The sequence below is a fragment of the Pelodiscus sinensis genome, chromosome 1 (genome assembly GCF_049634645.1).
Source record: "Pelodiscus sinensis isolate JC-2024 chromosome 1, ASM4963464v1, whole genome shotgun sequence".
Lineage (NCBI taxonomy): Eukaryota > Metazoa > Chordata > Testudines > Trionychidae > Pelodiscus > Pelodiscus sinensis.
Window position 1 is genome coordinate 46,831,761 of NC_134711.1, and position 14,809 is coordinate 46,846,569.

At 37.7% G+C, this 14,809-nt stretch overlaps 1 long non-coding RNA gene across 1 annotated transcript in view; it reads right to left on the minus strand.

Moving 5' to 3' along the window:
• LOC112545695 (uncharacterized) overlaps positions 1-14,809 on the minus strand; it is an 82,501-nt gene that overhangs the window by 38,303 nt on the left and 29,389 nt on the right. Inside the window, exons 3-4 of the long non-coding RNA XR_003089241.2 lie at positions 11,443-11,522; positions 555-672 (exon numbers count right to left, since the gene is read on the minus strand). This is a non-coding gene — a long non-coding RNA (uncharacterized LOC112545695). The remainder of the gene's footprint in view (positions 1-554; positions 673-11,442; positions 11,523-14,809) is intronic.

Genomic DNA, 14,809 nt, shown 5'->3' on the forward strand with positions numbered 1-14,809 from the left:
CATTGTCTTATCTAGTGTGTTTAAATGAATGAATAAATGTATTCCTTTTTTTAACAATTTGATATTAGCTTACCTTCTGGTTTATTAAAGAACTTGTTTACTGAGCAATTTCCTAAATTGTTTCTTCTGAGCCTTGGATTATGAGTGCCACATCCACATATATCTGCTGTATGCCTGCCATTTCAGAAGTGTAGGGGCTATTGGTGTAAAGAGCTCTATAGAGCTCCAGAGGGTAATTATCATTCTTCTGAAATGTAGACCAAGTGCTATAACTCTCAGACAAGTCAGGTTAAGATAAGAATTTTAAAAAATATTTTTTTAAATAATTTAAGAATGTCTCAAATAAGGAGGCTCTACAGAAGGAGGTCTCTGGAGGCCACGCAAATTGTTAGGTATGTTGATGTGATGGGCTTAGTCCCATGCCAGCCATTTATACATCTGATTCTTTTCCCAGAGATTCAGGAAGACAGAAGTCCCATCATCGACTCACGGACCATATTAAACATACGGGTATGTATCATATTTTGCCACAATTCAATCATCACGTAACTTACTCTGAATCTTTGATGGTAGAAAATTCCAAAGAATCCTTCAGAACTTTGTAAACTCCTCTCCATTTTCTCACTTCATGGGGCTGTCCTCTGTCTTCATATTGTACCACTACCACCAACACTGAAAAGAAGTTATTTATCAATTCTAATTTTAAAAGCAAGAACTGTAAGGATCACAAAAAGAAATGCAATGGTTTTATTCCAAGTATGGAGCACATTTTAGAAATGGTTTCTTTGCATTTTCCTTTGATGGACTGACCATCATCCTTTACCATCTGAATTTTCTCATTTGTGATAATGACCTCTGTGTAACATGTGAGAAGATTTAGATCAAGTGCAATAAAAATCTTAGGTTAAACTTTGACCTTCTTCTGGGATCCTTCATGATGTGCTGTTCTACTAGATGCACAACAGTTTTTACAGGAAAAGCAGGCTTCTTTTTATGGAATTTTCTCTCTTCCCCAATTCAGGAAAATGAATGAAAAAGCCAATTGATTACTTTTGCTTTACAGCAAAATATGTTGTGCAATTGTACTGGTTTTGTTGTAACTGGAAAGAATAAAATTAGAGTAGCCTTTGTTCATTCCATGATCCAATACATATAGCTCATACAATGAACAGTAGTGGGTCAAATAGTGATGACTAATAAGACTAATAAGACTTATTCTATGTTGGAGCTATGAAATCCTTTATCAGTACTTCAACCATTCTGCTTATGTGGCCTCATTGTTAAGATTATGCCTTTCATCTATGGGAACTAATCCCTTACATATACAATTTTAGCAAGAAGCTTATAAAATGTGTATTAAAGCAGTATTGACTTGTCTAACAATAAAAAGTACAATTAGGCTTCCAACACACAGCATTACTAATTTGCATAAAAACCTCTCTAACCTATTCCTTTTACTGAAGAATATAACCACAAGGTTACATTCTGTACCATGCACCAGTAATTTACTGTAAAATCAGTAGATAGCAGTACCTATGTAATAGTGTTCACTTTTCTTTGCGCAAATCTTTTAAAAGTGAATTTACATGCTGCATATATCAATAAGAAATAATACTAAAGATCATTATACTGAATGGCCAAACACAATGGATTCCTTTGATAATGTCACATAATGCAATAATTCAAGCCTGTTACTTATCCAGAGTCACTGTCCTGATGGAATCACCCTTAAGGTCAGACTGTAGATACCGTTTTATCACACCTTCCAGTTGTGGTGACTCATTTTCATAATGTACTATTTAAGCAAGAAGCTTATAAAAAACCACAGAAGAGTAATAATGACCAGTCTGTGCATAAAAATGTATAAATAGTTAGGGATCCGACACTGAGCATTTCCATCTAAGAAGATTACTAAATATCCCCTCTCCAACATTCTTCATTTCCATAACCAAATAGGTGACATTGTCTATTCACTCTCCATGTACTATGCCTGTTTGTAATATTATAGTAATTCTTTTTCTTTGTGTACTACAGCAAATAGTAAATTAGGCTTGTAAAATATATAACCAATTCTAAGTAAGAGTAATAGGTGATTTATACTGGTTGTAAGTTAGAATTCTCCAAATAGGAACCAAAAGAACAGGCTGCTTGCTCCCAACCGCTTTTCCTTTACTGACAAATAGCATAAAAATGCTTCCTGCCCACAGATGATTAGCCTTCTACTAACTTATTTAATAAAGAACAGTATTTCTTTACCAAGGTAACACAGAATGACATTGCCTCAGGTCATGGCAGGGCATGTCACATCATGTAACACAACATAGCCTGATGTAACCTGATCCAACAGACCATGTGCCTGTTGCCTATTTGTAGAAACCACTTTTTTTCAGAAGAGAGGGCATGTCACCACGGATAACAAAATGTTAGCTCTCTCTCTGGGTCCCAGGGCTCCCTGTGTTCACAATTAGCTTGGATTTTAAGTCTGACTCACATATAAAGGGAATAATTTCCTTCCCAAATAAAGGGGGTTCTATTCAGCGGTGACCTGTTGTTAGTGGCATTGACATGAAAATTGCTATGCAAATAGTAACTAAATTTTATAAAACTGCCTTTAATCAACAAAAGTTTTGAACAATTGGACAATGGAAGCTATAACTATGTACAGGAAGGTGAAACCATCCAAATGCCAGCAAGGAAGCAGGGAAATGAGGTGAACTCATCAAGAGCTAGTAATCAGTAATTACTATAACTAGTTACTCTGTCATTGCAATTGCTGGATATATTATGGAGACCTACACATCTCTTAAAATGCATATTTTGATGTCTGCTCTTTCCTAAACATTTCCTATTTGATTATTAAGTGATAGCACATTTTACAAGAATATTATAATCAAGGTACATTTTAAATTGCAGATTTGTTTATTCAATTTTTAAGCCAAGGAAATATCAGTCTATAATGGAAATTTACAACTGAGATGTTATCGATCAAATAATCACATGGGCAGTGAGCTTTAAAAAATGTCTAAAATTAGCAGTCATGACAAAGTGATTTAATTTAAAAATATAGGGGTCCATACGTTTAGCATTACTTTGAATCTATAATTTTCCTGAACTCATCAAAAGAATAAATATTGAGATCTAAGGAAAATATTTTTAGAAATCAATCAATTAAAAAATAAATTAGCATTCTTCCAAAAGAGTCTAACAGTATATGAAAGGTTAGCTACATGAATTCGGTAAAGCAGTACAAATTTCTCTGAGATTTGCATGAAATGAAGTACAGATTGTTAAACAACCAACTTTGTGCAAATTATAGATCTGGTTTTGCAACTCTTACTCAAGTGAGTGGGCATTACATACAGAAGTAGTCTAACCTGCTTCCAGAACTCTTGTTATGTTATGTCCACAAGAAGTGAGTCAGCAGTATGTTCAAAGGAGAAAACAACTTTTAATAAAGCCATTAAGATATGAACATGCCTCAGCTGAGTAACTCCCTGACCTGACTGCTGTAATTCCTGGCCTTCAGAACTCTATCCCCTCTTCTTATCTCCTCATCATGTCTAAAATTACACTGAATCTTCTCAAGGCTGTGACGTTTCCTTTTTTTACATAATGCCTAGCACCCTGTTGGGAGCTTTACAAATAACAAAGGATACTACTAACTCACATGATAATGCAAACATAATACTCAGGTGAGGTAGATTTTCAGGATCAAGCTATACATTATTTTCCATGCTATACAACATACTACAAATACTTATTCCATTAAAAATGATAGGCTGATCTGACATTCCCATGCTCACATAGGCTGTGTCTAGACTGGCATGATTTTCCGCAAATACTTTTAACTGAAAAGTTTTCTGTTAAAAGCATTTGCGGAAAAGAGCGTCTAGATTGGCACAGACGCTTTTCCGCCAAAGCACTTTTTGCAGAAAAGTGTCCGTGCCAATCTAGACGCACTTTTCCACAAAAAAGCCCCGATCACCATTTTCGCAATTGGGGTTTTTTGCGCAAAACAAATCTGAGCTGTCTACACTGGCCCTTTTGCACAAAAGCTTTGTGCAAAAGGGACTTTTGTCCGAACAGGAGCAATGTAGTATTTCCGCAAGAAGCACTGATTTCAGACAGTAGGAAGTCAGTGTTCTTGCAGAAATTCAAGCGGCCAGTGTAGACAACTGGCAAGTTTTTCCGCAAAAGCAGCTGATTTTGCAGAAAAACTTGCCAGTCTAGACACAGCCGTAGTGTTTCCTTACATGAGATGTCGCCATATAGATAATGAGACCATCTGAGTGAGAACCACATCATATGAATGGGAATTCCCAAGGGCAGGCCAATTATGGGCACTATTAGGCAGTTGAACACCTAAACTATGTTATTTGCACCTGCACTTAACTACTTGGGCCACCAATGAATAGATACTAATAGGTGCAAAATTAGAGGTTTTAAAAAAATATTTCAAGCTATTTTTATGCATAGTTAAAGCCCAATACAAGTTCAAAATGTATTGAACAGAAATGATCTCAACTGAAAAAGGTGAACCAGAATGCCACTGATCTTTGAAACAAACCAAAACTGAATCTGAACATGACTTCACAACATTGATATCCACCATCAGTTCTAATGAAGTATCGGTTTAGATCTGAACTTTCCTTCCTGGGTCTCTCACCTTTATCAGTTATGAAATGTTATGAATACTACAACAATATACAAAAGGAGAACTAGAATAAGCATTGACATGGCAGAAGAAAAACAAACAAACAAGAAGGGATTTTTCTCCTACAAAGTGCTATTTTTCTATTTCCCAGCAATCTGACCCTAACTTACATGCATGATTCAAAACAAGTGTGTGAAGATTTGCACAGACATGTGCTAACAAGATTTAGTTTGATTTACACGAGGGAATCAGCAATGAGACTAAAACCTCTTTTTTGTTTATGGAAAGAATGATAAACATGTGGCCAACACCTGGCTTTTGTAAGGATTCTGATTCCTCGCTCAATAAAGCTACAACAGCCACCTTCTTAGGCATTCAAACAATAGAAACAAAATCACAGCACAGGAGAAAGCTCCCACATGTATTTTTCTTCACCTCTTTGATTGATTTAAGAAAAAAGAGTCAACTTTATAAAATGTGTTTTGATGGATGGAAACACTTGTATGCACAGCATATGTTTTTTCTCAGATACATTTTACACTTTAAAAATGTCATACTGCTGAATGCATTTCTGCACAACAATGCTTTGCAACTTGCATATACCTTAAGGTGATTGCAAGAGGCCACAGTAAGTAGACACTGAAAAGCAAATGCTTGTAGATTTCTGTGCTATTCTGCTGACACCTAAGGCTGAATGCAAACAGGTCCTTTAAGCATAAAATATGGTTATTTAGTACAAATAAATATAGGAAACAGAGCCTGTGCTAATTTAGGACTATGTATTAGCTAACCTTTACACTAGTGGTGGCCAACCTGAGATCTAGATAAAAAAAAAATCAGAAGTCTCTTTTTACATGGAATCTAGTAGTTTCCCCTTCCATTACTCCTCTTATCTCATCTATTAAAGTTATCTGCTTTGTGTCAGTTTCAGCTTAGCACATCTTGGCTTCAGTTTCACGTTTGACTACTAAGCTAAACAAAGGAGCGTATGATAGGGCCTATCCAGCTAGGAGGGCAAATTAGCACAGAGACAGTTCAATAACGTTTACATTTGCATCATACTTTAAAATCTTAGATCCTATCCTGTAGGGTGCTGACTGCCCTTATTTCCTATTCACTGCAAGGACAATTGATTTATACAAATCGAAGCGGCATACTCTATACACTGCATTGTTTACCAGATATTTATCAATCCGAAACACTGGCTAACTTGAAATGCTCCATTATGAAAGAGCACAAAGAGCATGAAATATCTCCTCTGCTATTAACAGATATAATTCAGTTTTATTGGATATGTCAAGGAGTCAAGTAACAAATCTTTGTGAGCACAATATTTGAATCAAGGAGTTTTCTACAAAAAAAACTAAAGTTACCAAAGAGAACAATGAGTTTTATTTTATATTTAAAGAGGTGGTTTGCAAACTGAAGCAAGCTTAGTAAAAGAGAATATTTATGGCAACAAAACATGTAGCTAGATGTTGTTTAGGTATCTATGTTAGGTTATTTCTACATTGCAACTGAAGATGGATTGCAGCTCATAGAGACAAACCTAGACTTGCTTTAATCTTTCTTGCACAGCTTAAAAATGGCAGTGAAGATGCAGCAACATAAGCTTCAGCATTAGACAGTCCATTCATCCAACTGTAATCCAGACAGTCCCACTTTTCTAAAGTTTGTCCCCCATCTGGTACTGAGACAACACAAAATGTGGCTTTGTCTGGTAGTGGACATGGATTTCATTTTGAGGAGGACTCCACAGTACCTGTGCTGGTGTGACCTCACACACAACATTCATTCAAAATCTCAGTAGTTGGGCAGCATGTTCTTCAAAATACTGTCCCCCTGTGGCATGACCTCCCATGAGAGATGCCAGGGATGGGGCCATGCAGGAGCCAAAGGGTCCATGCCATTCTTGGAAGTACTAGAATATCCTGTTTGTAGGGATGCACAAGAGATCATCCTATTCAGTATGGACTCTACCAGCATGTCTGGAACTGTCAGTACATAATCCTGTTGTTAGCCCATGCTGAAGCTTGGGCTACTGCTTCTACATTTCTATTTTTAATCATGCTAATTAAATTAATGCTAATATAAGACTTGTGGCATTACACTCCATACTGTTTCAGAAAATGTGCTTATAAATATGACATAACTGAGATGTACTTGATGAAAGGTATCCTTGGAAAGCTTATGATTTACTGACTTCAGTTATCCTATTTGTATACATCTCTCTTTTTTTGTATTTGAAATTAGAAGCATTGACTGTCTCTGTATTTTAACTATGATACTTTGGGTGATACCCAATGCTACTCTTTCAGGTATAAAAATGGAAAAGCCAGATAGGGATGATGGCCCATCAGCGAGGACAATGGACTGTGAAAAGATTAGGAGACACTGTCCCTGACTCATGGACACTGTTATACTATAGAGTCAGGTAACTGGGTCACCTGATACTAAACTCCATTTTGGACTGCTGAACTTTTCTATTGGGAGGTGGGGGAGTCCAAAAAAGGATTCCTGCCTTATGGAAATCTGTTATAACATGGGGGAGGAAAATAATCTTCAGTTTATTTATTCTCCCCTTCCCTACTTGGGGAATTACTTGACAATGCTTGGAAATAAAAGGATTGGAATGGAGAGGAGGATGGGACAAGGGAGAAGAACTGCTTTGAACCAGGCTGGAAAGGTATCTGGCTTGTGAAGGAATCTATCTAAGACTATCTCTAAGACGATATATTACATTTGTAACCAATTTCTTCAGTGAATCAGGCTTAGTTTGTGTGCTTTGTTTTATTTGCTTATTATCTACCTTCTCAAGTTAATACACTTATTTCTTGTTTATAATATAATCCAGTTTGTGTAATTTCTTATGAGGGAGCAAGAAGTTGTGCATATCTTCCTCTACATTGAGGGAAAAGGCAATTTTCATAAAACCTTTAGGTTTATACCTTTTAATGGGAGTGGACAACAGAGTGCTGGAGCAAACCCTTAAAACCAAATCTTTCCAGGGCCGATCTTTTTCTCTCTCTGCAGCTGGATATAACCCTGTCTGTATGCTTTGTCTGGAAGAGGCTTCTGAGGGGTAAGGAAGGACCCAGGCTGGCAGGTTAGGATGATTCAGTGACCTTGCTCCTTAGGTGGCACCCCAAAAGGCCCAAGGCTGTCAGGTATGCTGACCTGACCTGCAGTCACACCTCTGATTGCAATGCAGACATCCCCTAACTGTTACTAGTCTGTGTCTAGAGGAGACATAAATTGTTTCATGGAGACTCCTGTTTTGTTGTTTACTCTTCATCTATAATAAATGTTCATGCTAAAACGTTATAGATTGTGTATGGAAAGTAAATAATTCTGGCAGTGAAGTGATGACAATAACATTAATTCAAAGTAATAGGAAACAGCAGTTGTGTCCACCCTATCAGCTCAAAAATCGTAAAACAAGCCCCTTAAAATCATGACTTTGGCTTTAAAAAGATATTTTGAGTTCCTTTATTTACCTTTGATTTTCTCAACCTTTAATATTCATATTAAAGTTTTCATTTATCATTTTCACATATCTTCACTGGAAGCATAAATACTAGACTAAAATGCAATAATGAAAGCTGAAATTCTCTGGCATTGATGACTCTGGAGTTAGAGCTTTAAGAAAAAACACCAAACATCATGAGGCTCACGCTAAAATCACAAGAACTGGCTCAGTGAAACATTCTTAAAATTAAGAAAAAAGAAGACAGTCCAGAAAGGCTCCATGACAAACCACTGTGCATACCTCTTCTGTAATGTTCTGCATCTGCAAACAAAAGTTTCACCGTTACATGCCCCATTAGTATGAGACTCTTTTTTGTACCCCCTTTGCAAGTAGCTCTGCTTTTTGTGTTTGGTAACAGTTTAGCCCCAGACAATCAAGCTTCCGCTTCTATTTAAACCTGCTGAGAAAACGAAATGCAAGCCCTTGTTTAGACTAGAAATGAAACTGAGCCATGAAATTCAGCTCTAGATCAAGATCCCATTTTTCAGGGGCCAGGGTGTTCAGACACAAAGTTTTCATTCAACCCTTTACAAAACAGGGATCAGCCATGAAGCTTGGATTCAGATCAGAACTTTCCCATAGTTGGCAGGTGGCGTGATGTTGGGTTTCTTTGAGGCTCATTTCTAGTTGAATAAATATTGGCAGTACCGTTAGAGGCTAGCCATAGCCTCTCCAAAGGAAGCAGGATGCTGGGTGGGGGAGCATATGCTGCATGATGCTAAAAGATTGCACAGCAGCCATGTTCTCCTCTGTGTTCCAGATGGTGGTGCATCTATTGCTGTCAGCATTCCCTATGTACCATTCATTTATGATTTCCATTGATTTTAATGTTTGGGGCTTTTATTAGGCAAATGAACCACATATAGTGAAATTAACCATAATTTAACGCAGGTTTTATATCAAAATCTCCAAGCTGTGGTGGTTTTTTATATCTACGATATTTATGAGAGAGTTTGTCTGTCTGTTTGTTTGTTCAAGAACTCCTCCTAAATGGTAAGAGTTTGCACCACCAAATTTGGTATGCAGCTTCCTCTTCTCCTAACTTAAAGTAAGGTCAGGGTTTGATTGTGCCAGGAAAATAGAATGTGCCTAGAATGTGATTGTTTCTCATAAAACAGAAAGAGAGGGCTGTGCTATATAATGACCACATGGGGGCAGCAGGGGATATGGGATGGAGAGCAGAGACAGTTATACTGTATAATGACAATAAGGGAGCAGCAAGGGGCCAGAGATGGGCAGAGATGAGGACTGGCACAGTTATAACCCCATTGGGTCAGCAGGGGGCAGAGGTAGAGAAAGGGGGAGCTATTTACTATATATTTGAGAGAGTTTGTTTGTGTGTCTGTCTGTTCCCTAACCAGCGGACATGCACTTCTCCCCTGGCTATGCCTGCTGCAGCTGCAGTGGCCATACAGAGGCACTTCTCACCTGGCCCCAAGCAGCTGCGGTGAGAGGACTGGGGCTGACCTCTCTCCCTGGGGCAGCCTGAATTCTGAACCCCTTGTTCCCAGCCCCACCCCAGAGAAATGATTTAAATGAAGAAAAACAAAAATTAATTGAGTTAAGGGCCCAAGCAATGCCAAGTAGATCTTCTAATAAATAAATATAAATATCAAATAAATATCAAATTAGAAAAAGGGCTGGTGTTAGGCAAGAGCACTGATTTGCCCAGAGAGCTAAGGTTGCAGTCTGTCAGGAAAGAGAGAGGATAAGCCACATCTGAATCATAGGGGATAAAATGGCAACACATGTTTCAAGGCTAAGAACTCAAGGTTGGAGACAGGCTGAGAAAGTAAGCAGCAGAGCTAGCAGGACAGGAGATAACTCAAGCCCTGGAATGAATTCCAGAATTCGAGTCTGATAAATAATAACTTCCTGACTCTCACTCTTGGTGACTCTCCAGTTTAAGATTCACAGTCACCCTTCCCAGAGAAATGGTCCAGCACTACTTATTAAACAGTTTATAACAATGTAGGTGGTCCTCCACTCAATTGAGTAAATTAATAATCTTCCTATGGTAAGGGAAAGACACTACAGTGCACCATTTTAACATAGGACATCACAGTGATTCCAGAATTTTCTTCTGAAATTACTGACCAAGCTTCTCTTAATGTGATAAATGCTTATGGATTCTTCTATTTACAGGTCTGGTTTAAAGCTAAGGCATTCTGAGACTATGGCTCTCATTCATAAAGTTTCCAAGGTTTTTCTGTAATAATCAATTACCATAATGAGTTTTTTTAAAGCTACCATTTTTCATTTTCTTAAAATATATAAACTACCCAGTATAAAGATAAATAGCTAGAGCTAGCCTGCCCTGAGGCCCTCTACAAAGGGCCTCCATTAAATAAAAATCAACTAGAAAAACCTGTTGGATTTTATTTCAAAGTCTCTTTTGCTTGAGCGAAGTGAAAATCTGTATAACAATTTGTAAGCCCATTATTAGTGGCCTTATTTATGGGGCCTGGAGCAGAAGATGCTGGTCTTTATCCTTGGCAGCAACTAAGAACCACCCTGTGCAACACAGGCAGGGTGAGCAGGGCAATAAGTAGCAATAAGCCCCACACATTTAGAGTCACTATGCAGAATCAGAGCACCCTGAACAGTGATACAATAGCTATCAAAGGTCCCATGTGGCCAATCAAACAGCTGTGGCTACCACTATGCAGCAAAGCCATGACCATATACCCTTTGCAACAGTCACACCTTTTATGAAGCCCAGGGGCATGGGCAGGAGCAAAAGAGCCATTACGTCAGTGCTGCATTGCACTGGGTAGACCCTTCTGCTTTGGAGTTTCAGCATGGGGGGGAACAGGGCAAAGAGGTTCCAACACAGCCCATGATGAGAACTAGTGTTATTTTCTGCAATTATCATTGTCATTTACATCCCTGATTTTAATAGGAATGATAGCCTATCTACTTCCTTTGCAAGGGTACTTTGCCAGGGCACTGTGTGATAGGAATCATATGATTCTGAGGCTGCAATATTTCAAAGATCATAACTTTGGTATACCTTACAAAAACTATCCACAGATACTCTGGGCACATATACACTGTACTTTGCAAGATTTCTTGGGTCTATGGTCAGATAATTTGTCTCAAAACATTAAAAATGATATCTCTCACTATATATAAATCTTGTGCAAAGGATACATGTGAACACACCAAGGCATATATTATTAAAACAATCATCTAAAAACATTTTTAAAAGTTTCAAGAACAATATTAGATCAAAACAGAAAATCACTCTCACTGATACCCTTATTGGCTGGATTGACTCAGAACTTCTCTGAAGATGAAAATGGTTTAGTTTCTCTGCTATCAGGATAGGCGCCTGTTCTGTGAAACAAGAAAAGACTTCAATTAATTTCCTGTGATGTCAATCTGGCACCTTTCATGAGAAGAAAAAACATCTAACGTTTAATCCAAAATCAAGACTGCACTGATACACATTCATACTTCATAGCTAATGCCAACACCTTTTTACATAAATGTAACAAATTATATCAACAGAATAAAGAGGTACTTTGGCTCACATGTTCATAAACAACATAAAATATAGATGTTAGGGAAGGGCAGCTCCACAGTTCTTTTCAAAAGTTTGTGTTGTGTAAAACCAGTGACCACAATAAGATTCACTCATTTTAATGTTGCATAACTCTGAGAAATATCTTTAAATCTGCAGAAACAGAGGTTTGAACATTGTTTGGATAGCCTGTATTACTGAGCGGAGAGAAGTTTGTATCATTATAGGAGAACTGTTGTCTCAGAGGTAGGAAGGACAAGAATTAACACTTTGAAACAGTCATTATTGTTTGTCCTGGTTGTCTACTAATCAACCACTTAATCAAGTGCTGCCCAAATTTTTCCTGCCATGCCTCTCCTTACCAGTAATGGAATCTGTCCATGACTCCCTACATTACAGCACAGTTGACTCAGCAGAGGATCCTGGACAGAAGACAGAGTTAGGGGCAGAACTGGAGTTGGGAGAGAAGCTGGGGCTAGGGCAGAGCTGGCCTGAAGTTACAGAGGGAATAAGGGCAGAGTTGGGTTGAGATAGAGCAGGGGGAAGAATGGAGCCTAAACTGGGCTGGAGATGGAGCAGGTGAGAGAGTGGAACTGCAGCTGGAACTTGGATGCGAGGTCAAAGTGGGAGCAGAGCATATCTGTGGCATGGGGCAGAGCAGGGCTGGATGGCACTCCCTCATCATACCCTGCCATGCATCCCACTTTGAACTCCTCCACATCACTGTAGAAGGGTACCCCCAACAGTTTGTGGACCATTGGCTTAATCAAACTGCATGGCTCTTATTCCTCTGCCCGCTCTATTGACAATAAGTACTTTGGATCACAGTAGCAGAACTAAAGATTGCTGTCCATAAACCAACAGAAACATTGCCTGCCATTTAACATAACCTGCAGCTTTTTGGCCTGTGATATCATCCAGTACTTCGGAAAACACTAGCGTATTATGAACATACACCTGTACAGAGCCATCCGTGTTGGATTATGACATAGTGAGGCCCTAAGGTGTCTGAAGTATAAGAGGCCCCATACCATAAAAATAAATTTATTATTGTCACAGAAATGATATTGAATATATAAGAAAAAAGCTTTATATTCTCCCAGGAAAAAATAGAGGATATTTCATTTTTATGCCTAGAATAAGGAAAATCATCCTTTTAATATGAATAAAAGAAAAATATTTTAGTAATTTTCTTAGGAAACATTAAATTTTACCAGACTATACATAAAATATATTTATAAATGTTTATTCTGATTCAATTGTTGCTACCAAATATGTATTGTTAGGTTTTTTTCATATGCCAAACTATAAAAATACACTGAAAGTCCCTGAAACTGATGGAAGGAAGCCAACACACATTTATCCTACTTGAGATCCATTCGACCCAAGTCCATGAGAAGGTTACCTACAAAGTCAATCATGTGAAGCATAGTTAGCACATGAAGCAGAAAACAGCATGTGCATTAAAATACACAATTGTATGTATGTACAAACCAAAAGAAAGGTCAGAGTAACACTTAAGAAAATGAAGAAAAACAAGAGCAAAAGCACTATACGACTGAGCCTGCTGGACCATGAACAAAAGATGGGAGCCTTCCAGCTAAGGGGGACATGACATGACTTCTAGGATGAGTCTCATTCAATATGGGCATGTCTAGACTACGTTTTACTTTAGAAAGAAGCTATGCAAATTCAGTGGGAATTTGCATATCTTCTTCTGATCGCTTAGTTGAAAGAGTTTTTTTCAAGAAAGCAAGCAGTCTAGATGAGGGTCTTTTGAAAAAAAAAAACTTTTTTTTTAAAGAACCTTCTTCCTCAAAAATCCAGGATTACAAGTTCTTTCGAAAAAAGGGGTGGGTTTTTTTTTTTGGTTGGTTGGGTTTTTTTGTTTGTTTTTTTTTTTTCCAAAAAAACCACATCTAGACTGCTGGCTTTTTTGAAAAAAACTCATTCAAAAAAGTGATTGGAAGAAGATATGCAAATTCCCTCTGAATTTGCATATCTTCTTTCAAAAGTAAAACGTAGTCTAGATGTGCCTTATGAGCTTTAAGGGATTGCTTCATTTATTTAAATACATTACAAAGGCCAGGATTTACCAGTAGCAGCTGGTCAACCAAATGCTGCCTTAAGTCTGTTGAAAGACTTATTAGTAGAAATATTAATTTTACAAGTGCAATTATCCTTTTTTCCCAGCCTTAATTATCTTCATAACACACATTTTCCTGTGTAATTACCCAGAGTGCATCTGCAAATGAGGGTGTTGTGCTGTACAAGATGGGTATGCTCTCCTGTTCTCTGAGTACAGCACTTATGTTGACCTTTGAAATTAGATCTTGCTGATATCTTCAAAAATAATGCTGTATATTACTCTGCATATCCACACTCAGCACAAGTTATTGTACTCTGAAAAGGCATCATAGCTGGGATACCTTGAACGGTGGTCACACTCCTAAATAGAAAAAGCATTACAAATTCTGGACATTGTTTGGATTAATGATAACAAGTTCAGAAAACATCCTTGAGGGAGGGAAACTGTCTGTATTGCCTCAAAATAAAATAGATGGTATCACAGTGACTTATACAGAACATTGGGCTTATAGAAAAAGCACTGATCCAGATAAATACCTTCTTTATTTATGTCAAGAATTTTAAAAATGCTACATTTAATTTTAATATCATGATGAGAAGTATTCCTCCTGCTTGATAGGCCTCATTACACTACAGCATGTATAGTGTTTGCCTTATTTAACAATTTTTATCAATCATTTAACAATGGATAATCCACTCAATATAGACTGAAACATAAGCGATGAAGGCACAAGGGTACAATCTACTAGCAAAAAACAATTCTTGCTTTAGGGTATGACAATCTTAAAAAAATGAAACAAGGGAAAACATTTCAATATAACAGTTCAATTCTAAGAGTACAATTGTTGCCTACCAGCTCTGTGTTCTTGGGGAACCAGAGCGTGATACTCATGGAGAAAACACACACACACTCACATACACACACACACACACACACACGCCTCTGCATGAACCAAATCAAAGCAATGAAAAGCCAGAGGAAGACACACCTAAACCTCTTCAGATAAGGGTG